The sequence below is a fragment of the Ascaphus truei genome, chromosome 4 (assembly GCF_040206685.1).
Source record: "Ascaphus truei isolate aAscTru1 chromosome 4, aAscTru1.hap1, whole genome shotgun sequence".
Taxonomy (NCBI): domain Eukaryota; kingdom Metazoa; phylum Chordata; class Amphibia; order Anura; family Ascaphidae; genus Ascaphus; species Ascaphus truei.
Genome location: NC_134486.1, coordinates 102,217,609 through 102,245,482, shown reverse-complemented (window position 1 = coordinate 102,245,482; position 27,874 = coordinate 102,217,609). Strand labels below are relative to the sequence as shown.

Here is a 27,874-nt window from a genome sequence, read left to right as displayed (position 1 = left end):
GTCGGAGCAATGATGTCACAAAGGAAGAATCTGCAAGCCAAATTGCACCCTTGTGCATTCTTTTTAAAAAAAATCTGCTGAACAGAATTACGACGTAGAAAATCGTGAACTGTTGGCCATAAAAATGGCCCTGAAAGAATGGAGGCACTTACTCAAGGGCCCTGAAAACCCGGTTACCATTCTGAAAGATCATAAGAATCTTCTCTACATCAAAGACGCTCGCCACTTGGGGTTGCGACAAGCTAGATGGTCCCTTTTCTTCTCTTGCTTCAATTTCATTATTTCCTATCTTCCAGGTTCTGCAAATGTAAAGGCAGATGCCCTCTCTTGTCAATTTCTAGTAGAAGACAAGGCTGAAGATCTAGAGGAGACCATAATTCCGCCATCATATATCATCTCTGCTAATACTTTTGACTCTTTGGAAGACATTGTGCAAGGCCACTCCGATGTTCCTGAGGGCCTCCAGGTTCCAGAGGGATGCCTTTTCACTGCTCCAACATATCGTGGAAAGGTACTGGAATGGGGTAATACTTCTAAAAGCTCCAGACATCCAGGTACAAGGAGAACCATCAACCTTCTGGAATGGACATTCTGGTGGGCAGGCATGCGTAAAGACATAAAGGAATTTGTCACCGCATTTATTACTTGTGCCAGAATAAAACTCGCCGTAGCAGGCCTCCAGGGTTGCTGCAACCCCTCCTGATTCTGGATCGTCCATGGATACATCTTTACATTGATTTCATAGTGTATCCAAAGGAATACAATTCTGGTGGTGGTCGACCGATTTTCTAAGCAGGCCCATTTCATTTCCCTCAAAGGCCTACCCAATGTCCTCAAATTATCCGAAATCTTTATCAAAGAGGTGTTCCGTCTTCATAGGGTCCCCCAAGTCATTGTGTCAGATTTAGGCTCACAATTTATCTCAAAGTTCTGGTGGGCCTTCTGCAAACAACTAGGTATCTCCCTTCACTTTTCCTCTGGCTATCACCCTCAGACTAGTGGTCAGACGGAGCAGACAAATCAATCCCTAAAACAGTTCATTCGCTGCTTCATCTCAGATACCCAGGACAACTGGACGGATATTTTACCATGTGCCGAGTTTTCTCACAATAATCTTTGCAACAAATCGACACATGACTCTCCATTCTTTACCAACTTCAGATTTCATCCCCATCCCTGAAAGGGGGGGTACTATGAGGATTCGTTTTAGGCCCCGCCCAGTGACATCGCGGGTGACGCTTCTCGCGCAAGTGCTGTGCGCAAGTGCTGCATTCCCACAGCCAGGACCGGACCTAGGCTCCGCCCCATCACCGTGTCTCGTGATGACAGGAGGGCGCTCCTCTCAGACTTCACGCCGGCGCCACATCCCCAGGGACATGCGATGGGTTAACAACATCAATTACACCACCCCTGCTTTGCACTCCACTCCTACCCATCATTGGACAACATATTATGACTCATTGCCTGCAAGCCTTCCCATTGGCTCCCTGCTCCTTTTATGCTCAGCCAGCCCTGAGGCAAATTGGCTGAGCATAAACTTCTGTTTATGTTTCAAAGGGCTTGCCTCAACATCCTGCTGCCCTGCTGTTGCTCTTGCATTCTGCCTTGATTTCTCTACCTTTTACCTTAGCTTGTATCTGGACCACTGCCTTCTCAGACCCCTGACCTTGGCTTGTATTTGGACTCCCACCTTCTCTACTCCTGGACACCGGCTACGCACAATGACCACCCAACTTCTCCAATCCTAGACAACGGCGAGTACCATGACCATCCGACTTCTCCAACCCCAGATCACAGCGAGTATCACGACCATTCTAACCTACACGACTGCAATCCGGACGTGGTTACGTGGTTGTAGGTCGATGTATTCTGACATCCCCACCTCAGCCTTTCGGTCCCGTCCTGTTTATGGTGAGCACTCGTTACACTTGTGTATCAGTCAGATCCAGGTCATTCTCCTGGTCCATGGCTCTAAGGAAATTTTCCATGAGCTGAACACCCACAACTGGGATTTTGACAGAATGGCACTTTGCCCAAGAGCTGCAGGGGGGTTAACACCTGCAGGAATTGCTCCAGAATGACTTGTTCCAAGATCTCCGCATTGGAAGGATCTCTTCCAATGGGTACACAAGTCCAGCAAATGGTGAGCTATAATACAGAGTCTCACTTGGAGGTGCATTTCAAGTTCCAGAATAGCTGCCAGTAGGTCTCTGGGTTCAGGCCTAAGCAATCCAGAATGGCTTTTTTACCAGTTTATAGTCCATAGCCTGGTCTGCAGGAAGGCACTGATATGCGGACTGGGCTTCCCCTATAGGAGCGTTGCCACAGTGGTTATTCAGCAATCCATCGGCCAGCCTTCAGCAGCGGCAACCCTGTCAAATGTTAAAAGGAAATCATCTGGGTCCACTGCTGGCTTCATTTGTCCCAAAAGAACCGATGGACTGTATGAAAGTTCTGGTCTGCAAAAAACGAGGATACTGGGACAACAGTTGGGTGAGCCTTTCATCCTGTGCTGCCTGCTGATGGATTTGGTACAGGGCTTTGCTTCTGCAATTACTGCCGTAGTAGTCAATTTTGCTTTGCCTGCTCACACAGAAATTCCTTTATAAATTGTTAAATTTACCTTTTTTTTGTTTGGCACTTTTGATGCAGGTGCCCCCTTCATCCCACGCAAACACCATATGTGGCAGTAAGATTGGAACAATACTTGGGTTGTCCGAGGATAGGGTTTTATTCAGAAGCTCAAAACATGAAACATAAAAGAGCTTACTTTAAACATATAAGAACAATCAAAAAATAAAAACGTCCCAAACAGGGCTATGCCTTTTTCTAGAAAGGCCCAGTCTTTAGATCTGGTCAGGGCAGTGCTCTCAGGGAGACATGAGGGCTCTTGCGATCTTGTTGGCAGAGTAGCCCTCCATAGGGTATACAGTCTTATAGATCGTCGGGAAGTCCGTGCGGATAAAGAAGGATTCAAGTCCAGCAGTCTCACAAGGCGTAAAGACAAAGCATCCAAACAAACAGACTGAGTGACAGGGTTTTCTTATCACCTCCTTCAGAGTCTCAGGGTGTGTGTATACCTGCTTCACACATAACCCATACTACTGGGAGATCCAGCTTTTATACTTCCCTAACGAGCCATCTGAAACCTGGTCAATTAGCCCAGCCTGCTCTCAGGCTGGGATTTTACCAGATCACTGCTGGGCTCAGAAACTATATATAGGTTTTCCGTTCATAGCAATTAGCCAGAGAATCTACCCTGTTACAGTCATCAACAATATATTTTAGTCTTCTAACCACCAACAACCATCTAATACAAAAAATGATGATACTACTCTGACCCACTGACATAGCAAATTGAATCAATGAATACTTTGTTGGTGTGCTACTTCCCTACTATCAGAGCACTACCCTAACTAGAATAATGATGCTCAACCTGTGAGAAATCCTATAGCCCCCCCCCCCCCCCCCCAGCACACCCATCAGTGCTCACAATTTTTAATTTGGCCCTGTATGGTATCTGAAGATGAGATTATGCAGGAGCTCCAAATATTAAAACAAATAAACCAATGCAGACCTGACCTAGTACAATCAAAGTTCTTATGACTCATTACCCCAGTCTTTTCCATAGCGCTAGCCTCCCTAATCAACTCTATTTTGTCTTCAATCCATATCCAACTGACCTGGAAAACCACCGAGCTGTCTCAGTCTTCAAAAGTGGGGACAAAAATATGATCTCCAAATACAGACCAATCTCTCTTCTCCCACTTAAGCGGTTGGTGAACAAACAAACTAATTTTAGAAAAAAGGAGAAAGCAGGGCACTGCCCAGGAGTCAGGTGGTATAAAAGTAAAAAATATATTTATTCAATTCAAAGCATCACCCAAAGGAGGTGTAAAGCCTCCTATGTGTTTCAGACACGAATGCCCTTTATCAAGGAGTATGGGGTAGGGGTGACAGGTAACCTGCTATAATCTAACAATAATTAGATTTTTGCACCAAAAGCCGCGCTCACGCATGACATCATCACCGGTACGCGCGCATATTGCGAATGTGCATTCACCCGCGTGCAGCTCCCTCCACGTCAGCACGAGCATGGATATGAGGCTCCCACTAGCACATAGAATGCACCAACGGCGGCCTGTAATGTTCCCCCCCTGCCCAAATACAGTGAGTAATGTGACAAGTGTTGGTGCATCAGCCAATGAGAAACCAATGCCGAAACGCCAGCCCCCTTTGTCATGGCAACTCAATGCTGATTGGTCCAGGGCCCGGCAGGGGAAAAACAAAACAAACCGCCCTCTTCACTATGTAAACATCCCTAAGAGGCAATGCAAGTGGCCATGCATTAGCAAATCCCAAAGTAATGCTGCTGCACCGGCACCCTTTACCATAGTAACACAAACAATGTGCCACAAGGAAGGTATACTGTACATCTCCTAATAGTGTTCAATCAAAAATGATTAATATATACATTACTGAGTCCCTGTGACCATCACCCCCACTAGAACACAAACAGACAGAAAACACAACACATCACATCCCCCGTATGCTTGTAATAAAGCTTAGTATATGAATTAACACAACACACAAGGGGGTGGAGAAAAAAAGTAATACACATACATAAAAATTAAAACCAAGAGTAGAATACGTTTTATATATAATATAATTCTACTGTCAATGCAAATCCACCTCCCAAGGGTGACATGCAGGATACCGGATAATGCAGGCTTCTATGCATTCATATTTGATATCAATCTAATAAGAACATTGAATAAATCTTTATTTATTAAACTGCATATAGAACTACAGGTAAGGAGGGAAAAGGTAGGGGAAAGAAAGGGAAATGGTAAAGAAGGGGGGGAATGGGAGGAAGGGAAAGGGGAGGGGGAAGGGAATGTTAAAGGGGGGGAAGGAAGGGAGAAGGGGGGGAAGGGAAGAAAATAGGAAAGAGAAAGGGGAAAAAAAGAAAAAGAAATTGAAAATAACCTAATAGACAATGGATGCAAAGCACACGGGTAGGATCACCATTCAAGAAAAAAGATGAATATTAATTTAAAGATATTAGTATATAAATGATCACCATTTGAAAAATAGAGACTAGCTTTTCAATAATAAATCTTTTAAACCATAAAATATTCCCATTATTTGTAGCATTTAGGACAATTTCGTACAATGATAACATAATGACCTAATTCAAAAAATGGCTAAGGTTCCATTCAACATTTAGACCATAGGGAGAGTGGGTCTTGAGCATAAAAATCCAGTATGCTTCCCTGCTGTCTAAAATATTGAGTTTGTCACCTCCTCGCTTCTTTAGTGTGACCTTCTCAATACCTTTGACAGATAGACCCTTAGTACCACCATTTCTACACTCCGTAAAGTGTTTCGATACTGGTTGTTAGCAGTCCTGTTTTTTTAATTAATATTAGATGTTCTATTACTCTTATTTTGAGAGCTCTGGTGGTTCTTCCTTCGCAATTTGGTCCACACCCACAGGTTAGTTGATAAATTACATACTGTGTATTACAATTCATGTAAGATTTAATTGGAAATTGCTTGCTAGAATTTGACCGTGAAAAATATGAGGATGGTTGCATATAATGACAAATTTTACATCCTCCACATCTGAAGGAACCCTTCGTAATGAAAGTCTGTGTGACTTCTAAGGGAGTAGCAACATAACTAGAAGATACAAATAAGTAATAGTCTTGGCTCCCCTATACACAAATCGAGGCCCATTCTCCACATATTCAACAAAGTTATGATCCATATGTAAAAGATTCCAGTGCTTTCGCACAATCTGTTGAACCTGATGACTACATTTATTGAATTGTGTAATAAATAATGTGATGTCATCCTTGTTATGTCCAAAACTTTCCAGCTCTTGTCTACTATTTTTAATTTTTGAATATCTGCTTTTTTAAATACTTTTTTTACTATTTTATTTTTCATCTTTCAACCCCGTCAGAGACACTCCCCCCTTAGGATAAAGTAAAGTCTGTCTGTCCACAGCCAACACTTCTTCAAAGGTCCGTTGTAAATCCTCCCGTCTGTATCCTCTTTGTACAAATCGGTTGCTCAAATCCCCAGACTGCAGGATGAAATCCTCCCGTGTAGAACAATTCCTCCTCAGTCTGAGGAATTTGCCTTTGGGAATACCCCTGATGACCGTACTGGGGTGACATCAGTCTGCCTTCAAGAACATATTTCTTGATTTTAATTTCATAAAGATATCCGTTTGGATGTACTTATTCATATCAATAAAAAGTAGAAGGTGCAGATAGTGTATATGATGCAAGTTATAATTGTATGTGAATTTTCAATTACAAGAATTTTGATTAATAAAATAAAAAAATGTGTGCAGTGCTACCAAATCACCTTCACAAATCATAATAAGATCATCAATAAATCGTTTGCAAAAGATGATGTGCTTTCTAAATGGATTTAAACTACTAAAGATAAATTATGATTCCCACCACCTCATAAATAAATTAGCGTAAGAAGATGCGAAACTAGTGCCCATAGCTGAGCCCTGCTGCTGCAAATACAACTTGTGATCGAAAAATAAATAATTGTAAGTAAAAAACAAATTCCATCTAATATAAATGTGGTATCAAACTCATTACTATCTGGACCCTCTAGATAATGGTGGACAGCTGCCAACCCCTGGTCATGTTTGATCACTGAATATAAAGATGTTACATCAAGGGTAATCCAAACTGACTGTGATCCCCACTTTATATTTTTTAAGATGAGTAATAAGATCCCTTCAATCCAAAAGGAAGGATGGAAGATCTCTGACATAAGGTTGCAGATACCTATCAATGTTTTTAGAAAGACCATCTCCCAAAGATCCAAAAGACAAGACAATTGGTCTACCCAGTGGGTCGACCAATGTCTTATGAATCTTTGGGAGATGGTAAAAGGTTGGAATAATTGGACAAGTATTAACAAGATATATAATGTCATCCTTACTCAAGACACGATTTATTTTTCCAAGCTCAATTAAGTCCTCAAAGGTCATGAGAAAGGCATTTTTGGGGTCACCCGGTAGCTCAAAGTAGATTATAGCATCCCCAATTTGGTGGTAAGCCTCCTTGGTGTAGCTAGCCCTACTCTGAACCACCACCGCCCACCATTATCTGCATTCTTAATCACTATTAAATAATTATTTTGCAGTGATAACATCGCTTGTCTCGCCTTATAACTGAGAATATCCTTAGTAGATTATGAGAAAGAGAAGCCTTCTGCTAATGAGCGAAATCTCTAATTAATAAATAAATCTCCAGATTTTCAAAGGTAGTCAAAAAATGACTTTTAGCAAATTGGGGATAGAAGATGGATTTTCTTTTAAGATTGAGATCTCTGATGAAGTATTGGCGAAACATGTTAGATTTTTGGACTTACTGAGCCACCATAGCTCCCTACAACGTGTGACGTGTGGTGAGGATTCCCCTTTTCTGAAGCTACTGGCTGCTGGCCCTGCAGTTACTTTTATGGGAATACGAGTGTGAATGAGACACTGCTGCTGTAATATTTCCTCCCGGCACCACTGACTGGGCGCAAGGCACATAGGAGTAAGAGAGGTGCAGTGTCCCCCTCAAGGAAATCAGAGGTGATGGGTGCCACGGACACACAGCGGAAGGGGACTGTGGACTCTACAATATGTGAGCAACATTACCATCAAAGCAAAGAGTTACTTACAAGCTGGGAATCTATCCAAAAACGCTGTTTTTTATTATACAGGCTGTAAATGCAATATTGTTCTTAATCTAGTCTTTTGTAATACATTTTTTGTGCCATGATCTTTTCTCTCTTCTATTTCCATTGCAACTCTATATGTAGGAGAGACCTAGCCTCTCTAGATTAACCTCTGATACTCTGGATAGGAAAATGAATGACAACACAAGCGATGCAAAATTGTAAGTGCATGAATTCAAATGTATGAACTTTAAGGGTAAATTAACCTTATTGATACATTGCTATCTTCTCATTTCTATTTTGGACTAAAACGAATATACTTGAGACAACGCGCCGGAGAACATCTTTTCTTCTTTGCTCACATTTGGAGGGACGTGGGACTCTCTCCTGGACTTGGGCTGCCAAATCTAAGTATATCTATATTGGACTCATACCTTCCTCCGTTAGCACTAAGTTTGATGTTACTGTATATTTGTAATGAACTTATTTATATTAGGTTTGTGTTTAGCGCTGCTTTTTTCCCCTTTCTTTTTAGATCCCAATATGTGTCTATCTTGTGCTCTAACTCAACCCCTTGGATGTCACCTATGGTGTCCCACAAGGCTCTGTTCTTGGGCCCATACTCTCTTCAGTCTTTCTTCACGATCTATCTATAGCTTGTAAGGCAGCTTCAATGCACATCTATGCGGATGCACAATCTTATAAGCAGCCCTAGACTCACTTGCAAAGGACTTCAATCTATTTTTTCAGGACTTGAATACTGTATTTCCCCCCAAAAAACTGTTTTTAAACACTTACAAAACTGTAATGATGGTATTTGGAACTAAGACTACATTTCTAAAAGTACCAGCGACAGAGCTACAGATCAGAATCAACTCTAACACCATTGTATCCCCTGTCACTAGTTTTAAATATCTGGGCATAAGGCTTGACTCCAATCTAACATTAAGGTTGTACAGTATATTGATGCTATGACATTCAACACCTTTGTTAAACTAGGTGTACTTTATAGGAACACATTTTCCCTAATCCACTAGTCAGAAAGCACATCGCACAACAGATGCTAATGCCAATTATAGACAATGGGGACATAGTATTTGGCACAGCACCCCAAACTCACCTTAACAAACTAGACACCCTCTACAGCTCAATATGCTGCTTAATCCTCCAATGTAACTACAATACACATCAGTGCCAAATGCTCCACGAACTTGATTGGCTATTGTGTTTACAATCCAGCTTAGATTAATCTGATATAGAAGATGTTGATTGGTTGGTTCTCTGTCCAGGTAGAAAAAGCACCAAACAACTCACTGGGTATTAGAAAATAAAAAAAGTTTATTGGGTTACAGTTAAAAAACAAAAAACATACTAGGGACAGAACAGGTACAACAATCTCCCCCACGCGTTTCACTCTTGCACAGCGCTTTCTCAAGGAGTCTGTAGGAGTGATTGCAAAGGCAGATGTTATTGCCCCTCCTACGAATGTAATAACATCTGATATCAATAAAAGAATACTAAACATGTGGTGGTCTTCCCTTATTGAAATTGATCTAGTTATCATGTATGTCACAATGTATGTTATACAAAGTGTATTAATAGTAAATATTGAACCATGACAGTAGATCATGACATGCTAAATTGGTGTGATTGGTTCAAATCCGAAGAAAAATGATGGTTAAATAAAATAATGGTGACTGTTCTAAAGTATATGATACTGAAACAGTTAGTATTGCTCAGGCAACAATCTAAATAACAGACGACAGAGAAGCCCAATGCTATATCCAAATTGACAAAAATACACAGTAAAATACTTATATATTCTCTTGAAAAAGGGTCATTTAGTTTAACCCTTTGGCCAAAGCGTTGTAAGCTTGCGAGCCATGACAACGCAGACACCCAGTTCGCAAGGCCTAACACTACCAGATATAATACTAATATACCTCTATTAGGATTAAAATTCTCATTTACCTCTATTAGGAGGGAGAAAGACACAGTGGGTCTATATCCAGCAGATTGAAAGGACCTGGAAACTAGGGAAATGGGGAGGGGCGGGCTTAAAACCTGGGAAGGAGGAGCCACTAACCTCCAACAGCTGAAACAGCTGAGAATGGGTTAACAAAACACAGAACCCCAGCAAGCTCTTTTTGGGAAGCTTTGGCCAAAGGGTTAAACTAAATGACACTATTTCAAGAGAATATATAATTATTTTACTGTGTATTTTTGTCAAGTTGGATGTAGCATTGAAGAAGCTTACTTTGTTAAACGAAGCGACTGTTGTGGCTGGCGGTTTTACTACCCACCACCAGTACACACTCAAGTGTACCGTTCCTGCTTATTTCCGATCGTTTCTATGCTATCAAAAACGGACAGGCATCCTAAAGACACCTATTGAAGGCCCCGGTTCCTGCACATGTGTGCTACACTCTGCACCACGCTACCACACGTGGAGGACAGGAGAGTGAACAGAGACAGCCCCAGCGCGCGGGTCTGATCTCTCAGAACTGAGATTACCCTTCATACTTCCTATGTGATGCCCTACTCCTGTGATAGACACCAGAATCGTGGATTATTAAAGAAATTTTATATGTAAGTTACTAATTTTATTATTTGTTGCTAATACAATATCTATCTCTCATCTTGGTGCGCTTTTGTGTTTTTTCTTGTTTTGGATGTAGCATTGGGCTTCTCTGTTGTCTGTTGTACACATATGCCACGCCCAATAGCTCTCCATTTTGACACTTATATACATATATATTTTGTGGGGGCTCAGGGGTTCCCAAAAAGAGCTTGCTGGGGTTCTGTGTTTTATTAACAATCTAAACAAAGCTGTTAATTGAAAGCAATACAGTGGGGTGAATAGATCATGTACGATTTCCCTGTGACCTCCTGTGTTAGAATCAATCACACACATCATAGTTCAAATTTAAATATATAAGCATATAAATATAGAGCATACAATGTACACACAGCATTAAAATTAATCATGTCATAGAATTGCATAAATAACAGAACTTGTAGCAGAGAGTATCTCTTTGTATATAATGTATTATTCACTTAGAAACAATGTATCATTTAATCTAGTAGAACAGTTTGCTCTCTGCGTAGAGAACAAATATGCCATCATACCACTGACAGCATCATTAAGTGCTGACTACAGAAATCGTTAGCTCATTTAACCATTCATATAGAGATTCATAAAAAATCTGTTATTAGATATCTAACCCTCAAATAGTGGGTATATTTGGTAAATAGAAACATCCAAATCTAAACCAAATGATCATAATTAACCTGAATAGGCATACAATATACACACATAGCAATAAGATTAATCATGTTACAGAATTGCATGAATAACAGAACTTGAAGCAGAGTATCTCTTTGGATATAATATAGTATTCACATTGAAACAATTTTTATTTCATCTGGTAAAACAGTTTGCTCTCTGCGTAGAGACCAAATATGCCATCGTACCACCGACAGCATCATTAAGTACTGACTACAACATTCGTTAGCTCATTTAACCATTCATATACAGATTCATAAAACAATCTGTTGTCAGATCTATAACCCTCAAATAATGGGGACATTTGGTAAATACAAACATCCAAATCTAAACCAAATGATCATAATTAACTAGAATATAGAAATATGTATATTTGTATCCTATGATCTAGTTCAGTCATACTCCATGAGATCTCATAACATACTATATGTATAAAACCTCTTGGTGTAAAATACAGAAAAATGAGGAACCTAAATAGTTATATACATACCAGTATATAAGTGTCCAGACATCCAATGGAGTGATATCAATTAGTGGAATGGAAACAAAACAGCAGCAGTATTGCAACATAGAACACATTTACAGAATCCTAGATTGTAAAATAGATATACAGTTTATTATGTAATAATCAATAAGGAGGATATGATGTTTAAGTTATTATAAGTAAATTGTTGTAGTCATATAGTAAAATAAGGGTACAGTATATAAGATTTTATTTTAGACATTAAAGGAAGTATTTCAGATCTCACTCCGAATGTAACCCCTTAGGGATCAGGGTATCAAGGGAAAAACGGAATGTGAATCCCTGCTCTTCTGCCTAATGGGTTAACAATATATGTGAAAAAAATATATATATACATGATGTGCAAATATATGAGATAAAGGAGACTTTTAGTTACATCCTTTGATCTAATAATGCCGAAGCCTGCCACCAAACGCCAAGGTAAGTCTCATAGGCAGGTCCCTACACTGACTGCTACTAGTGTTATGTGAAAATGCCCCAAATGGTGTTAAAATGTCCACGCAAGTGCTTATATATCTAGTGCAGTTAAAAACGGGTTAATACCAGTGAGAACACTTACATGTGAAGTGAATGGTGGTAATCCAGGGAACATACTGAGAAAATACATAGAAAAGGGAAGGGTTTGTCTCCCACAAGTTGATTATATATGCACTTACAGGAAATTAGGCCAAATATATTTACACCTTAACAGTGGGGCCCCCATAGGCACGTGCAGCTAAGAATTAAAATCGGCCTAACAGAAAATGCAAAACAAATATATGATCACCTGCGCTTCATCCATGTAAGGAGCATGGAGCTAGGCGGAAAAAAATTGGCCATACAATTGTGAAAAACGGAATGTGAATACCTGCGCTTCTGCCTAATGGGTTAACAATATATGTGAAATAAATATATATACATGATGTGCAAATCTATGAGAAAAAGGAGACTTTCAAGGGAAAATATCCAAAAAACTTCCCTTTTATAAAGCGTATTAATCCTATAACCTCCTTCGATGTGAACTTGAATGTGTTTTATTGCAATACATTTGAAGTTAGTTAAAGAACCTTGCTGACAGTCACTAAAATGTTTAGAGACTGGATGGACTTGGTCCCTTTTTATAATCAATCTCATATGCTCAAACATACAGACCTTAAACATTTTTGTTGTCAATCCAATATATTGTTTTTTACACCCACAGGTGAGCATATATAACAAATGTTGTATTGCAATTAGTGAATGATACAATATTGTGTGTTTCGTTTCATTCTATATTTTCAAATGTTTTCGTCTTAGAGACATATTTGCACACCTTACAGAGTTTGCATGGAAAACATCCTACTAGTCTAGGAAAAAATTATAATTTTACGGTTTGTTTCGTATTTTTAACCATACTTGGAGAAATAATATTTCCTATAGTTGGTGATTTTTTAAAAACAAATTTGGGATTGGTTGCTGTGATATCCCTTAGAAGGGGATCAGTGGAAAGAAAATTTCAATGTTTCAAGATAATGTGATTAATATCATACAGCTGCGACAGCCTTTATACTAAGGCGGCCGTAGCCGAGCCACTCTGAAAACCGCGGCAAGACGCGGTCTGTTTTCTTTTTTTCCGGAGCGGTTTTCGATATGTTAGCGCTCGGATTTTTAGCGCTATCTATAATACTGCAATACCGTCTAAAAACTCAGGTGGGTGTTCGTGAGCTGTTGTCTTAAAAGTCTAATAGCAATTCAACCTACAGTACAGTACAGTACAGCCGTACATTTTCTGCAAGTCTCTGTGTGTGAGCGCAGTAATTGTAAATTTGAAAATTTATACAGTATTACAAAAATATAACGTCGCGTCTTCTTCGAATATAAAATGATCACATTTCTACAGTATAAGTATTATTTAGTAATCAATACTTTTACTTCTTTTCATACTGTTTATTTTATGTGCATGCGTGTACTGTACAGTAATGTATGTCTCATTTGAAGACTGTTGAAACTCATAGGCGTGTTACATTATCACATTTCGGCGCATTAAACATTATGATGACGTTTTGAAAATATTTCTTTGAACTGATAATCCATCATACAGCGCTGTCCCCCTCGCCCCCGCACACACACAAGGCTCAAGGATTTCAACTTCTTATCTACACCTCTCCCACACCATTCATTTGTAATGGATGGCTTTCTGGCTTGAATCTTCCTGAGCGTGGCATCACATTCCTGCGCATGCGTGTATGACTTCCCATTCATTTAGAAGTTAGTTCAAGTTTTTAAAAAATATATATTTTTTTCGGTTATCGACATGGGCTTGCATAACAATTCTTGAAATTCTGATCATCAATCAGTACTGTAGCTTTTTAATTCTACACCAGTCATGCACATGCTTTATGACGTGGGTGGCATCGTACTGTGATTTTTATTTGGGGGTGTAGGGATCAAAACAGGATGAAGTAGAAAAATAAGGCAGTGCACTGCCCAAAGTAACAGAAGGAGGCTCACGGTTTTTAGCAACAAAAAAATAGATTTATTACATAAAAAGTGGACAAAAGGGTCACCCCTAGGCCGCAGCAGGGGTCCACCAACTAGTTCAAGCAAAAATGCCCTATATCAAGGTGTACAAAACAACCCAAAAATCAAAACAGGATGACCTGTTGAAAATATTTCTTTGAACTACAGGTAATCCATCATACAGCTTACCCCCCACCTCACCCAGCACACACGCAAGGCTCAAGGATTTCAACGTCTTATCGCCACCTCTCACAAAGCATGAGAATGACTCATCCATCCACCCCCAAACCCCAAAGCCATTCTTTAAAATCTTTGAGGCTTTGTTTATGATAACGCATGCGCATGTGTGATAATCCCTTCTTGAATTTAATATGTTAATCTGATTAGCCCTTCTTGGCCCATCAATACCTCCCCCCCACCACTTCACACACAAGCCTTACAACGTGAAAAGAAATGTTTATCCACAACCGAATTTAATATGTAAATCTGATAGGGGGCGGGGGGTTCAATGATTATGATTATCTTGAATGTAAAGAAATATTTATTTTATTTAAAAAATACAAATAATCATGAATAATACAAATTACAGTCTTTAGCTTCTTTGTACACGTACTGTAGTTCTTCTGTCAGTTGAAAATTAAGGGCTGGTGGATAATCATGGAAGAATGAAAAATATAAATATTCATGAATAATGTAAATTTATAATAATAAACATTAATACAAATTTTCAGTCTCTCTTCTTCGTCATGGCCACATTGCATTCTGTAGTTCATTGAGAGAGGGGGGGTTTGTGTAAATCATGACAGTAGATAACTAATACACTATACACACAGTTCACAAACATTACACGATACCCCCCACCCCCACCCGTCCTTTTTTAGTGCAGATCTCTCTGAAAAGGAAAGAAAAAATGAGTGCACTTAAGTGCATATAATGGCATTGTCTACAGTATAACTACTCCATATTGGACTATGCAGTTACTACTGTCAAACTAATGTATATTGGAACTCATTATACATTATAACTACTGTATAACTACTATAAAATACTTTGCAACAAGATTGGTAGTGCAGCTCTCTGAAAAGAAAAAATTAGTGCAGTTAAGTGCACACTGTATACTGTAAAACCATCTGTGCCATACTTACCTGTATCGTACTGTACTTGGTGTGCCTGTACTTACCATACTACAGTACAGTACTGTACCATACTACCTTCCTGAGGCATGCCCATTACGCTCTTTTTGACCACGTACTGCAGTGGTGTACTCATCTCATAAATCTCTGGACAATAGAACACCAGTGCATTGAGTTTTTAATGTGAAATGCCTAAATTGATACAGTATTGTAACTTCTTCAGTACCAAGATCAATTCACAATGGACCACTGTGGTATTTTTTAAACACCTGCAAGTCAACACATTACTGAAGCACGTGTACAGGACTGTAGTGTACACATTACAATTTATTACAATTCATGAATATCTGCGACCTGGCGGATACGCAAAGAATTGCACCCAATTAAATACGAACCATTATCATTAAATCAAGCGCAGGTGACGGCCGGCATGAATGTGGCATGAATACGGCATGAACACGGTGAAGCGCGTGGCATTCTGAAAAAGTCACCTTAAAATAACCAAGAAGTGTTCAAATAAAAGCGGCCGCGGCTGTATGCTTGATTACAGAAAGGAGTAATGAAATATGGTTGATCTGAATGTGTATTGTAGATTTGATTTGTTCATTAATATCTATTGTGATTAGTGCGGCTGGAATCTATCAGATCTCCCCTTTGTTTATTCAGTGCGTTCAATAGGCATCCTTTAATATTTTTTGTATTATATCCTCTCGCTATAAAGTGATCAGTAAGTTCTTGCGCTCTGAACTCGAAATCTTCCAAGTGCGAGCAATTGTGACGCAATCTAATATATTGCCCAAAGGATATGCCTCTAAACAGAGTTTGGTTATGGCCACTAGTTGCACATAAAAGTGTATTTCGTGATTGTTCCTTGCGAAAAGTGTCAGTGTGCACTTTCTGATCCAGACCAACAAATAAATTGAGGTCAAGAAAGTGAATATGATGGGAATGGTACTGTGAAGTAAATACAAGATTTAATGTATTATCATTAATATATTGAATTAACAATAACAAATCTTCCACTCCAAATCAACAATAGATTGTAGTGACGATAGAAGTGAATAAAGTGCCGAAAGGGGTTTCTATCTCCAAAAACGTAGGACGCCTCACACCAACCCATGAAAAGGTTGGTGTAGGAGGGTGCAAAGCAATTGCCCATAGCAGTCCCACGTGTCTGGATATAGAAACCCCCTGAGAAGAGAAAATAATTGTGTGTGAGAAGAAAATTAATACTGTCCAAAAAAAACCACATGTGCAGGTAACAACAATGAATCTAACTATAAAAAGTGTTTAATGATCATGAGGCCATGGGAGTGCGATATTATAGAATATAAAGATGAGACATCCAATGTTACCCAATAAAAATTGGGCGCCCATTGGAACTCCCAAAATAAAGATAAAACATGAGAAGTGTCCAAGAGGTGTGAGAGGTGTAGAAACAATGGGTTGCAAATAGTGGTCTATATAAATAGAGAGATGTTCAGCCACTGACCCTATACTAGATACAGTAGGATGCTCCGGTGGTGCAAGGAGTGATTTGTGGAAAGGCTCCAACACATTGGGAGTTGTACTCACAACTCTGAGGCTGATCGTGTACAGCGGGACGCTGCATCTGCCGGATCCGTGAACAAACGGAGACGGAGGTAGGACTTCTATTTCATTAAGGGTCTCCTGAGGTAATTCATATATCCTCTGGTGTATACATTAACCCTACCAGCTGTCCAACTTTTCCCTGTGTCTAACTCTGTGTTTCCCTATCTCCTCTAATGTGACAATACACCGGTTTACTTACTGACTATATCTGCTCATGGAACCACTGAAATATCCAGACTACAGTACTTTGAACAACTACTAATGAGACATGGTCTCATAGAGTCTATAATGTTTAGGCTATACTTGGAGCTATAAGTGATCCATTTTGACTTTTTAGATGAATCTGGATCCCGATCAGCTGCAGGGATTCTTATGCAGTCCAAACCCTTATCTTTAACCTCTGCAGCCAATCTCTCTGTGGGAACAAATATTCCCATCTATCCCAGAGTTGCCCATACTTGGCAAACCTGGTAGAGGGGCTTCTTAGTTTTCTAAAGGCATGCGCAAACCTCGCACCTTTGCCGCTTAGCATACCAGACCCAGACCCCTTACCTTGCAACATTTTGTCTGAGCTGGCCGGACATCTGGCCCATTTGCCCGGACATTTACTAAGATGGGGATACTTGCATTACACCTCCCCACTTAACACCTTAGTCGGCCGAAGCATTTTAGCTCCAGACTTTTTCATACATCTTGGCTCTGAGCCAGCGGGGTGTCTTAGAAGTCCGGCTAAAATATGTTTCGCTTACCTCACAGGAATTTCCTGCTATGCATTTCTAAAGTACAGTGATTACAAATTCGATGTTTCCTCTGTTCCGGCCATCTGAATGAAAATCTTCTTATGCCTATACTGTTGGAATAATTAAAATAGGGGAATTTCATTCATCAATTTTTATATAACTTTATAAAAATTGCGCTACATACTTTTTCATGATTTTACCCGGCCAGCGCTCACAGCAAATCTCAGTGCACTAGGAGCTTCCTAGCCAAAGTTAGCTAAAAGCTGTGTGCTAAGCTGCGGGCTGCTGGGTTTTAAAACCATTTTTCCTTTGCGCGGTTACAGGGAAACACTGCTACAGTTATACATTTCATAGTTAGAAATAACATTATTCTCTCCACCTTATACTTGGTGGGAGACACACAGGCATTTTTATTACAATCACAGGGTTACTGCCATTACTGGGTCACAGAGCTAACAATCTACAATTCCCCAATAACGCTCAAAGGCACCCAGCCAGGCTTAATACCTTTATTTACTGGCCTTGGTATCCCTTCACCATCACAGCTATCCCTTGAGTCTAGACGCAAAGTAAAATTTTCTGTCTTGCCTTCAAATATTTTCTGGGCAAGCTACCCACCTATCTGATCAAACTCCTCCCCCTTACCACATGCAGCACTTATCACGTGGGATCTGACTCCAAAAGATTGTTCTGTCATGGTCGCGCCAAAGTCCCACCTCCCGGAAACGTCACGCCAGCTTCCTAGGCACACGCGCCTCCCCTGCTAAGCGTGCGCACGGCCCCAGACAGAAGCACACCCGTGATGACATCCCCTCGCCCGACTCCGCCGCCGCATCTGATGCAAGTCGCGTGCGCATGCACAGGGCGCACCTTCCGCACGTGCACATCACGCGCCTCCCGCACGTGCACGCTGCGCAAGATCTAAGAAGTCTCTCAGCAGCTGTGCCACACCTGAGTAACAGGTAACATCCTCCTATCGGCGATCTACTTACTTCTAGTCCCCTCCTTCCTGCTCCCTCCCCATTTGCTTCCTGTCCCTTCATATGTCCACTCAGCCCTCTGCTAGTTGCTGAGCATAGACTATTGTTTGTGCACTGTGCTTATTGCAGCCTGAGTACCTGTTCCCGTTTGCCTTGAACTTTGTTGTGACCCTGCTTGTGCCTGACCTGTTCCCTCTGTACCCTGGACTACGGCTTGTTATTGGATTTCTGCTATCTCCCTCCCACAACCTTTGCTAAGAGACCACGACGATTCTACTTTATCCATCCCGACCTTGGCTTATGGACCACGGTGACTCATCTCTCGTCAACCCCAGATCAAGGCAAGTACCTTTGTCTATCTACACTCTCCTACCCTGACCCGACTACACATCCCTGACCCTGCTATTCAGACCAGACCCGTAGTTTAGGGCGGTGGTTATATACATTCCCCACCTTAGCCCAGTGATCTACTACAGGTTGTAGTGAGCATCCGTGACATGTTCACAGTCCCACAGTTCAACAAAGAATCAAGACGCTACTCCTTCTCTTACCGTGCACCTCCTGACTTGAACAACCTACCAGAGACTCTCAAAACCGCCTCCAGTTTAAGTAATTTCAAGACTTCAGCTGTCTCACATTTTAATCTTGTCTGTAATGGTCACTTATGCACATAATCATATTATGAATAACTGTCTGTAAATTGAATGAATAACCTCTGTTCATTTAATGTAACTATGTATTGTCATAATTCTGTACCCAGGACATACTTGAAAATGAGAGGTAACTTTCAATGTACTGTATTATTTATTTTTAATATATTGATAAATAAAATAATTGAAATGCTAGTACAGTAGTACTATGGAAACATCTTCCAAGGTTTCAGATGAAGATGCTAACGGCACTAGTGTTTGCATTCAGATTCAATTAATCAGTGAAGCTTGTGAATGTTCTCTCCTCAGAGGTATTGAACGGAACAATCACTGCTCAAATTACCTCAGCTGTCAGCAACACTGCTTTGGGGTTTTTTGGCAGCTAAACAGTAAATGAAAGAGTAAACACATACAGTACATAACATGGAAAACGGTAATTTGGAGTGTATTATCCTAGAGCAGTTAGTGTTTTATGAGGTTGCTGAAAGGCCAGGATAAGATCACCTGAAGTAAACTGAAAGGGAGGTATAACTCCCATGCAAATGTTTTATAATTCATTCAGCAGTGCTATGATCAAAAAAGAGATCTGTGCAAATAGTATTCTAAAAATTAATGTTATTTTAGCATATACAGTATGGCAACACCACCAATCTGATTATTTTGTCCTAAGCCTCGTTCCTATTTTAAATAGGAAAGCATCTTTTTTCCAGAAGACCATATTCATAATAATCAACAAGTTTGCCATATGTTGCTAAGAATCCTTCCTTCAAGCTTGATTCACAGTTTTATTCATTACAGATCACAAATTGTCAGTGTGGAGTACTGCAATACAATCCCGTGTTAACTCTGACATTTACTGCAATTAGTAGGAATTTGTACTTGAATGGTGATTTTCTGGCAACTTTTTTGTGATTTTAACACAAAATTATGGTTATTGCTGTGGTTTAGTTTATAGAACTTCCTAAAATTAAAAAAGATCTATAGAAAATGCTCAACATTTGATTTAATTGAAAGGGATTAAATCTAGGAAAAATGTCAGCAGTTTCTCCAGTCTCACAATTTTTGTGACAACTCATTAATCAGTAAAGATGGTCCAATTAAAACCCATTTGTAACTTATCTTCACTACTTGCATTACTTTATTCGAAGCTTAGTAGAGCATAAAATGCAATTTTTGAAGATTCTTATGTTCAGCCCCTGGTCCAGCAAGCTATAATTACGCATAGAATAATGTTTTAATTTATTTACTATTTTCTTTAAGCTGTCACATTTATTCCAAACCCAGTACCAAGGTTTCCAAGAAAGAATACAATTAAAAATAAGTTGAAAACAAATTAAACACAAGTGATTAATTATTTTTATGGGCTTGACATGTTTTGTGAAATAATCCCATTGAAGAAGCTACAAAACATTTGCAAAGAGGCATATTTATATAAAAAATGAAAGCCCATGACTTCCTTACACTTCCTTACACTGACTTACAACAGACTCTATTTATACTGATAAGTTTTCTTGAATTAACAAATGGAACATAAAAACAGATGTGCTCTATTTGGAACTTGATCTTCCAAGACTCTTTTGTTGGACCGACATGACATTTTTTTATAGATAGTATTACACTTGAGCTCTTGAAATCTATTCTCCATTTGTAAAATTCTAAAGTGAGAAAACACAAAACAAATGTAGTAATTGCATATTTTAATGATCACATTAGTTAATAAGAAAAAATACATTTCAAATGCACATCTGCTTTGCCCCAAAGGCGGACTGCCTGATGGGGCTCCCCAAGAGCTGCTCCCATCTGCACAGGACCAGCATGCTAAGGGTTAACAGTTGCCTGTACTTAATGGAATGTCAACCTCACCTACTGGAATGTTAATGAGCCAAGAGGACACAAATAACTTTTTGTTCACAGCTGCATTGAAAATCAACCACCCCAGTGTACATCTGCGTTTCCCCAAAGGCGGACAGCCTTTGGCGCAGCCGAAGGGCAGCCAAAGAGTATGAGCCATTTGCTGCCTTTCGGCTGGTGTTTGGTGATGTTAAAGTGATTTAAAGCTGCTCTATTTGAATCGGAACATCACAAGCCCTTTATCTCCTGAACCCAATTTTCCAACTCTATCTGTCCATGAAATGTCTGTGAATTGACTGTTTAATCCTTTTCTTTTAATGTAACCATGTATTTTTATAACTCTGCAAAGGACATACTTGAAAACGAGAGGTAACTCAGAATGTATTACTTCCTGGTAAAACATTTTTATAAATAAATAAAAATAATACAAAACAAAACAAAATATCTTTGTATCTACACATTTAAATAAAGATTCCTTCTATTTATGGAATGACTGCATTATTCACTGTACTGTATAGACGTGCCTGCTTTTAAATGGAAATAAATTTAAAGCCTACTACTTACTGTATGTTGTGGCATTTAAGTTATTATATTTAACCTCTAGAGCTTCTCAGCCAAAAGACTGTTACTCATAAGATACACTGTACTGTTATTACCAAGGGCTGGCTGGCATATTTTTAATTACAATATGGGGCAAATGTAGCCTTCTGGCCAAAAAAGAGGCAGCCACAAATATCAACTATATATTTAGGCACCATTAACACAAGAACAAGCTTACAGATGATCCATTCACCACATGCAAACAACAAATCACATAATAATATACACATACAAAAACCCACACACAATCCAGTATTCATAGGCACAAACTGACCAACAGAGACTCACACTAACCAGCAAATACTTTTAAACACTGACCAGCACAGACTCACATAAACACTGATTACTACTGAATTCCACTGACCAGCACAAATGATCACACACTGATTAGAAAAAAACATTGAAAAACTGATCAGCACACACTCAGACTGACCAGAACAGCTTTACAGACACATACTGACCAACACAAACTCTCACACACCCTGCCCATCAAAAACTCTGACTAGCATAGGCTCACACTGACCAGCACACACACACACTGGCCAGCAGGGACTCACAGACACACATTGAGCAGCACAGACTCACACATGAAAACTAGCACTGATTCAGACACATTACGACTAACACACAAACTAACACACAAACGGACCAACACACATTAACTGACTTACATACACATACCTGCAGGAACCAACAGGAGGGGATGCAGAGAGGATGGGCCCAGAGGAGCAGCCAAACTGCAGTTTTCGCTCTTCCATGGAGGCTGCTGGCCCAAATCTTTACAGTCCATCCCCGTTGTCGATAACCGGGGGGAAATGCCCTCTGGCCAGCCTGCCCCTGGTTATTACATGGCAGTGTATTGCTAGGATGGTCACTCCAAATCATCTGAAATATCCACTATGAGATTGAGGACTAGTTTCTCATATACAGTACTATCATTCTTGTAACATTGTAATTGTATAATATATGACCCTACATTTACTGATATTCAGTTGATTTGCCTGTAGCAAACTGTTTTTATTCTATTATAATATTGCAATTTTAATAATGTTTTGACATTTCATACTTCCAAGGAAAACTGCTTTACACAGTGTAATTTATCTTCCTACGCTCTTCCAATGGTTAATATTGTTGGGAATCTAGTTATATATATATTGAAGGTCTGCAGCTGCAGTTATCTCATTATGCATTGAACAGCACCGTGCTTTCATTTTACATACTTTAGATGAGGTTGATGTCTGATCCAAGGATTGTTAGTGTGTCGTTCAGTTCCATAAACCATTAAATACTGTGAAACCATTGAAGTTCAACCATTAGTAGCATTGTATGCTCTTTCCAAAAGGATTTAATTGCTATTGAATGGGCTTAAACACAGGGCTTCAACAAAATTGTAAATACAATACAATTGTATATAATTATATTCCTTGATAAACAAAACTAGCCTAAAAGTTATTGATCTACAAATCTCCTCTTTTACAAATATATACAGTATACATAATATTGATTGTCTGAGAGACCGTCAGACCGGGTTGAAATGGAAAACTGGCCCACTACAAAATATTAGTAATGACTCTCTGCGCCAGTATTTACAACTTAGACCTTCATAACAATTGCTCTTCTCTTGGCAATAAGCATATATTTTTTTACTACCAGTTGCAATTAAATGGGGTCATTAACTAGCATTGCGACTTGCTGAAAACCTATTGATTAATTCTACGCTGGGTCTTAAAATGTAAAAAAATACTTTAGTGCTACTTGGTAGCACAGAAACAAGTAAACAACATAAACTTGCATTTAATATATTAGACCATAAAGTGAACGCGACCATTCTGGTTTGTTACAGTTTTTTTATCATTATTATTACTTGCTCTAATAAATGGCCATTCTAAAGTGCAAAAAAGTAAAAGAAGAACTAACTTTCTTGGATTCACTTCACCCCTCCCCTCCCCCCCATGGTTCTGGGTAGCTGTGTGCATCCAATGCAGGGAAAAAAGAAGAAAACAATAATGAAATTGAAGGCCTGGTAAAGAAAAAGTTATAAATATATATTTGCATGTCATTTCCCAGAATCCCTTGCTGCAGTGGAAGTGCTGTGTGCTGGGTGATAATGGTGAAAGGTGGGGTTGCAGAGCTGCCTAAGGCTAAGGCCCCGCTCCCAGAGTCAGCGCACCTGCGCTGCTGACAGGCGGTGCGCTGAGATACACAGACCGCGATCTGCGGTCTGTAGGGAGCGGGAGCCGGAGCTGGAGGTGGGCGGGAGGTGGGAGGTTTGATCGGGAGGTGGGCGGGAGGTGGGAGGTTTGACAGGGAGGGGGGGCGTGGCTTGAGCGGAGGGACCCGCTACTCTCCCCCCCCCCCTCCCTCCACGGACTCGGGCTGGAGCTGGAAGGTAAGTTTAAACACACACACGCAGGCACTCATTCATACACGCGCACACGCACACACGCGCACACACACACACAGGCAGGCACTCACGCACTCATACACACACACACACGCGCGCACACACAGGCAGGCACTCACGCACTCATACACACACACACACACACAGACAGAGGCAGGCACTCGGGCACACACACACACAGACAGGCACTCACGCACTCAGACACATACACACACAGACAGGCACGCACTCAGACACACACACAGAGAAAGGCACTCACCTGCTTTCACTCCACACTCCTCCCCGCTCCCCGAAGCCTCTCCTCCTCCCGCAGCCTCCCCTCCCCATTGGCTCACAGCCACACACGTCACGCGTCAAAGCTAGAAAACACCATTCTCTGGTGTCTCCAGCGGCTGACGCGCTACAGCGTGTAGTGCTCTGTGCAGCCAGGGGGGACCGGGACCGGCTCGCGAGGATTCCCCTGCTGGTGGGGAACTCGCGACCCGCCGCCCGCGCCAACGAGCGCAGCGGGACCGAGGCCTAAGACATGCAGATGAGCATACAGTTGTATTTACATTTATATGTATATATTATATATTATATATAATATATATATATATATATATATTTATATTAAAATATTAAAACAAACAAAGAGTAGAGCTAAAGTGTATAGTGGAATAAGGTGTCAATTAGCATATGTGCATAAATATAATCAATATCAATTTTTTTTAAATAAATCAATTAGTTAATATAACACCAAAATAATTAAATAAGAACCAAACACATGAAGTGAAGATGAAAAGTTCAGATCAGGAACCAGTTAAAACAAAAGAAAGAAGCGCCAGCTCCATAGCATAATTATATATATATATATATATATATATATATATATATATATATATATATATATATATATATAATTACATATATATATTATATATATATATATATATATATATATATATATATATATATATATATATATATATATATATATATATATAAAACGGAAATAGCCGTATTAGTCCAGTTGCAGAATACATGAGTTCTTCAGTATTAGGTATCGCTGACCTGAGGAAGAGAGGAAAACTCTCGAAAGCTTATCCTATAACATAAATTGTTAATCCAAATAAAAATACTCATGTATTCTGCATTAAATATATATATATATCGTTTTTGCAAATAAAGTTGATAATTTATTATTAAATACACTTAAAATATGGCCAAGCAACGTTTCAGTGTCCTTACACCTTAATCAGGCTAACAATGTATCACATTAAATGCAAAATTAATTGAGGTCACACTGAGCTATCACACACAGCTACTGTACATTACACCATAAAGTTAATCAATCCTGTAGATGGAGTTCCCATGTAGACTTCCTTCCTTCATTGGGCGCTGTATTACCTTCTATGCTGTAACTTTGAATAGTTGTTGAGTATCTTTTAGTATATTATTTTCTACTGACTGATGGTATACCTTTTTTGTTTTTCTTTTTTACGTTATGCGCATTTCAGCAATTTGCATACCTTCTATCATATTCCTGCCCTGAATGCAAACCGCACCAAATGTATATTGCAAAAACAATTTTCAAATTCAACCCTATACAATAATAAATGCAAATAAATAAAGAGGGGCATGGGGAAAAAGTGATGAAACAAATCACACTACTAATGCTAAAAATACATAAAAAAAAAAAAAAAAAAGAAGAAGAAAGAACGGGGGGCGCATGCACGATGGCTGTGTGGATGGCAGCTTAGATTGTAAGCTCCATCCCTCACAGCACAGAACCGGAATCCTAAGAGATGGCAACGAGAGCAAAATCGCGGTGATCCACCTCTATTTTAACGGATTATTTCAGTAAAGAAGATTTGGAGTGAGCGGGAGGCTCGAGGGCCCCGACACCACGGGAGGGATCGGATTCGGAAAGGGACAGATCGGAGGATCAAGGGGATAAAAGAGATCAGCAGTGGGTCACAAGGAGCGACCTAAAATAATTCTGTGGCGAAATAAAAGCATTTTTAGAAAGAGAAATTTCAGAGTTAAGAAGGGATGTCAACAGCATAGGAGATAGAACTGATGCAATTGAAAAGTGCCTAGATTCAACTATTAAAGATCTCCAGAAGAATGAAAAAACAACGGCCCATCTAAAGTCCCTGATAAATGACCTGACTGACAAACAAGAAGACACAGAGAATAGGGACAGGCATAATAATATTTGTTTAAGAGGGATGCAAGAGTATATAACTGACCCTGAGGATTACGTCTCAAAATGGCTGACGCACATGTTCCCAGATAAGTCTGAAGTGGACCTACACTTGGATTGATGCCATAGAGCTCTTAGATCCAGACCCCAGCCAGGGGACCCCCCGCGAGATAATAATAAGGTTACACTTTTACCGTGTGAAGGAAACATTAGCCAAATCACAAGGGCCACCAGTAATGTAGAATTTGAAGGAGTCCAATTAATGGTCTTTCAGGACTTGTTCCCGACCACCCTAACTAAAAGGAGAAATCTCCTACCTGACAAAATCCCTAAGAGACAAGGAGATCTGGTATCGCTGGGTTTTCCCCTTCAGGCTTCTAGTACTAAAAAACGGTGCGGTTATCACCCTGAGACGCCCAGAGGACCGCGAGGCCTTCCTGCGAAAAGTAGGCCTAAGTACAGATTCAACTAACCTGCAGGTTGAAGAGGCATCCTCCCCTGATCCAGCGTGGAGGGAAATTAAGACAGCAGCACAAAATTGGAAGGACAAGTCCCTTAATTGATCCAATAAAGATCAATTAAGCTCTTAAAGGGGTCTTACCACAACTTGTCAGTTTTGTTCATATTCTGCTATTAAAGTTGCACCACTTCAACATAGTCTCCTTCAGCCTATTGTAAAAACTTTACCGTCATTTATAGAAGACACCACAGCACTGTTGATGTCTCTAGGGGACCGATGGGTCACCATGGACGTCACATCATTGTACACTATTATTGAACATCAACACGGCCTTCGGGTCATTTATCACTACCTTCAACTTTCGTCACTATCCACGGCACAGATCACTTTTATTAATGATGCTATTCTTTTTTTACTAACACATAACTATTTTCTCTTTGACTCACAATTTTTTTTACAAAAACAAGGTATAGCTATGGGGACTTCTTTTGCACCCTCATATGCTAATCTCTTTATGGGCTTATGGGAATCTGTACACATTTATGGTAGCACTAATAAGTTTCGTTCAAATATTATTAATTATAGACGTTTTATTGATGATTTGATTTTCATATGGGATGGTGATCTTGATAGTATTCACTATATTATTCACAATATTAACTCTAATAATCTGAATCTTCATTACACATTTGAAACTAACATTAAGAAAATCAATTACCTTGATGTGACTATCCATGGTGATCCAACAACAGGTATACAAACAGACATTTTTACAAAACCTCACGCCAGGAATTCATATCTGCATGCAGATAGCAGTCACCCAAAAGCATTGATTCGTGGCATACCTAAAGGACAGTTTATGAGGTACAAACGTCTTTGCTCCAACCGAGAAACATTTTTACAACATTCCAAAATATTGGGTTCCAAGTTTCTATCGAGAGGATATACCCAAGAGAATGTGGACTTGGCATTTCTGAATGCTGACTCTATGGATCGAGTTGATCTATTAACACACAAAAAAGTGATAGCCACAAAAATACGGTGTTTACTGATAGTCCACTGTTCATTACAAAATACAGTAAACAGGCATCACAAATACGACAAATAATTTCAAAACATTGGAACATACTCTAATTGGACACAGATTTGGAATTATACACTAGATCAGGTCCTAAGTTCGCATTCAGAAAGGCCAACACGTTAGCCACTGTAAGTACGCATCTCCTACTAAAAGAATACACACATTGTTTCCCAACAGTAAACATAGAATCAACACGTTCATCA

At 39.8% G+C, this 27,874-nt stretch overlaps 1 long non-coding RNA gene across 1 annotated transcript in view; it reads right to left on the bottom strand.

Annotated features, from left to right (window-relative positions):
- Positions 1-20,514: 20,514 nt before the first annotated feature.
- Positions 20,515-27,874, bottom strand: part of LOC142491977 (uncharacterized) — a 29,835-nt gene continuing 22,475 nt past the window's right edge. Inside the window, exons 2-3 of the long non-coding RNA XR_012800626.1 lie at positions 22,220-22,423; positions 20,515-20,742 (exon numbers count right to left, since the gene is read on the bottom strand). This is a non-coding gene — a long non-coding RNA (uncharacterized LOC142491977). The remainder of the gene's footprint in view (positions 20,743-22,219; positions 22,424-27,874) is intronic.